This window comes from Schistocerca gregaria, chromosome 6, assembly GCF_023897955.1.
Source record: "Schistocerca gregaria isolate iqSchGreg1 chromosome 6, iqSchGreg1.2, whole genome shotgun sequence".
Lineage (NCBI taxonomy): Eukaryota > Metazoa > Arthropoda > Insecta > Orthoptera > Acrididae > Schistocerca > Schistocerca gregaria.
In genome coordinates, this window is record NC_064925.1 from 422903716 (window position 1) to 422907311 (window position 3596).

The 3596-nt window shown below is 42.2% G+C and overlaps 1 pseudogene; it reads left to right on the forward strand.

Moving 5' to 3' along the window:
- Nucleotides 1-1488: 1488 nt before the first annotated feature.
- LOC126279234 (5S ribosomal RNA) lies at nucleotides 1489-1606 on the forward strand (annotated as a pseudogene).
- The last annotated feature ends 1990 nt before the right edge of the window (nucleotides 1607-3596 follow it).

Here is a 3596-nt window from a genome sequence, read left to right on the forward strand (position 1 = left end):
ACAAAGGATTTGGAAGAGGAGGATCAAAGTTGATAGGAGGGTAGATGGAGGGGATGAGGGTATCATCAGGATGTGGGAGCTGGTGGAAGGTATCTTGGGAGAGGGTATGGAGAGTGGATAGATGGAGAGCACGTGGGACGTGGGAATACACCCGCAGCAGCGGACAGGGGTGGGACAGGATGGGAGAGACAAGTGGGTGAGGGCGAACAAGTTTGCGGGAGGTGTAGAGGATCCTTATCTGTTCGAGGAAAAGGAGGAGGTGCGGGAACGGAATAAGGTCATACAGGATCCATGTGGGGGAGGGGAGACGGATGTGATAGGCGAGGCGGACTCTCTATGATTAACACGTTTCCATTATATCATACTTTTGCAAACTATAATTGCAAGAGATTTGTGTGTTGTTAATGTAATGGGTGTGTGGAGAAACACTACCACGTTTTTTGTTAAGAGAAACTGAAGCTATTATTTTAATTTATTAACGTTAACTTAATAGTTAGTCGGATGATAGTTTTTCATACCATAGCAACAGAAATTGTGGCTGACGGTTGATCTTTGAATTTTTGAGATCACTGATGTGACGATGAACTGCAGTGTGACAGACTCTTTGCATGCTGGCGCAATGCAGCTGTTCTTCTTCAAAGACTGCAGGACCTCGGCAAGATGGCGATGGATATCTTGTTAATCAGAAAAGTAATTACCAAAATTGAAAGCAGAGCACATAGTAAATAAATATGAAACGGAATGGCATATGTAGGGGTAGTAAAAACTGCGGACACTCATTTAGCGCTTCCAACAGTGACAGCTGCTGAACTATGTATATAACCCTTACAAGCAAAGTGGCTACAATTGTGTTCATTAAATTTTACTGTCTATAACTGGAAAAGAAATATTTTCCCAGTCGAAACATTATGTATACATTTGTAAAAATTCACCCTTTTTAACATGTACAAGTACTGCCAATTCTTGGTTTTCACTGTGAAAATAAATACTTATAAATACGAGAGTGTGCAGCAGCTTATTACGGTCAGAATGCGCGGAAGACTTTGGATAGTTATATTCCATTCCATAAATGAATATTATTAATAGTATTGTCATATTTGCATAGTAATGACTGAATGATGTGTTTATTTATTACAATAGTGAATATTTCAAAATCAGTTATTTAAGTTCATAAAAAGATGAGAAGTGTAAAATGTGTGTTTTGGAAATGCGTAGCCAGTATTCTATAAATTTTGCATCTAAATCATTAAAAAAATCGCCTGAGAGAAATTTTCCTTCCTCCAGAAAGGTTCAGGTCAGAAAGGGTTTAATAGCTAGCAGCTGGTTTGTTACTTTTCATTCGTCGTAAGTTATCGGAAGCTTAGGCCCTCACACTTTTCAATAAGACTTACAAATATAATTCACAGCTCGGTGTATAGAACAATAATGGGAAATTCCTCTAGTAACTCTACAGAATAGTGAAATTTACATACTCTTTTTTTCTTTTAAGCCAACGGCTGTGCCACAGTGGTAACACCGGTTCCCTTCAGATCACCGAATTTAAGCGCTGTAGGGCTGGGCTAGCACGAGGATGGATGACCATCCGCATTGCCGAGCGCTGTAGGCAGGCGGGTTGCACTCAGCCCTTCTGAGGCAAACTGAGGAGCTATTTGTTTGAGACGTAGTGGCTCCAGTCTCGTAAACTGACATACGGTGTGCTGACCTCATGCCCTCCAAATCACCATCCAGTGATGCGTGTGGCCTGAGGATGACACGGCGGCTTGTCGGTACCGTTGGGCAGAGTTTAGTTTTATTTCCTTTAAATATGATGAAAAAAGTTTGGCTTGCTGCTTGAATCAATTACGGTATAACAGCGCTCTCTTACTGTGATTTTTTTTGTTTATTTCTTTGCAATGTGCTCTATTCCATGATTTATAATGCTACATGTGTGTGTGTGTGTGTGTGTGTGTAGTATAGTATAATGTTTGTGTTCTATGATGATGCGCCAAGTTTAACGTCCGCAACCGGTATACGCATTACCATCAACAGTGCCACGTATCCTCACTCCATGAGACACTGCGGAGAGGTTTGATATTTAAACCGGGACCACTACTTCTCCTCCCCTTGCCTACCAAATCCTAGCAGTAAAAATTTTTTCCACACTAGGATTCGAATTTTTGTGGGTCACTTCTGAGGGGTGGTTGCGCGAAGAGTGGGGAAGGGTCATAACGCAAGGTGTAGCCACGATGTGCCGCTCTCAATCTCAGAACTACCTTGGGGAAGGGGTGGGAGACATGTGATGCAAGAACCTCAATAGGCATAAGAAAAAGGAAGGGAGAACATTATTTGTAACTTATTTCACTTTCTATTTATTTATTTATTTACCCTCACCAGTGTGTTGCAAACCTCATGCCCCATGCGCTCTGTGACATGCCCAATAATTCCGAGGGGAATATAAGTGAAAGAAAAGAAAAGAAAAAAATGTTCAAATGTGTGTGAAATCTTATGGGACTTAACTGCTAAGGTCATCAGTCCCTAAGCATACACACTACTTAAACTAAATTATCCTAAGGACAAACACACATACCCATGCCCGAGGGAGGACTCGAACCTCAGCCGTGACCAGCCGCATAGTCAATGATTGCAGCGCCCGAGACCGCTCGGCTAATCCCGCGCGGCAAAAACAGAAGAGATCGTCTCGATACAACATGAGGACACTCCATGGTGCTACTCGCTGCGGAACAACCAATTCATGTCTTCTCGTATCAATGATTAATCTGATTACCGTCAGTAGTTCAATCTTAACAAAAATAAAATAAAAGTTCATAGTTCAGATTCTCCTCTCATGGGTAATCCAAATACGAGCTGGGTTATGGAACATGGTTCCAGAAAAAAATTGAGAAGTGTTGCTGGTAGGATTCCGTAGGATCATACAGAGTCATTCGTTTAAGTAGTGCCAAGAACGTAGGATCACCAAACAAGTAGGGGACACAGTGGCCGCGTATCCGTCTCATTGAATTCGTTTCAGACTCTTGAAAAATACACGTCATCCGAAATGAAGAGCGACTGTGCAGTTATCCGGTCGGGAGTCACACATGTCAGCAAAGAAAACACATGGAGCACCAAATGCTAAACATCCGTCGCTGATCAGCAGACAAGGTGATAGTCATCCGTATCCATCACTCAGCAGGTGACGTGTAGTGGAATCTCCGTGAAACTAATTCGATGTAGGCGACACTAGCACACCTGTTTTCTGTTAACGTCAAGTATCACTCTATATTCGGGTATTTCCTTTCAATAACGTTCGGCGACCGCGGCCACGGAAACGGGTCTATTACTATAATTGCTTTAGGTTCCGACTCTTCGGTATATTTTGACTTCTTCTTTGCTATGATCTTCTCGCTGACATCTTCAGAGGTGTCTTTATCGCTTATGCCTTCCGCTTTTGCATGGGTCTTCGAAATAAAATCTTATTCCAGAAGTACTTGTACATTGTAACATCAGAAATGAAGCTAATTGCTTCGCAGAAAGTTCTCGCTTCTGTTCGTATCTTCAAGTAAGATTACACTCTCAGAACACTGTCCCAAGGTTATCCACCGTCCACCTTCCACCACGAC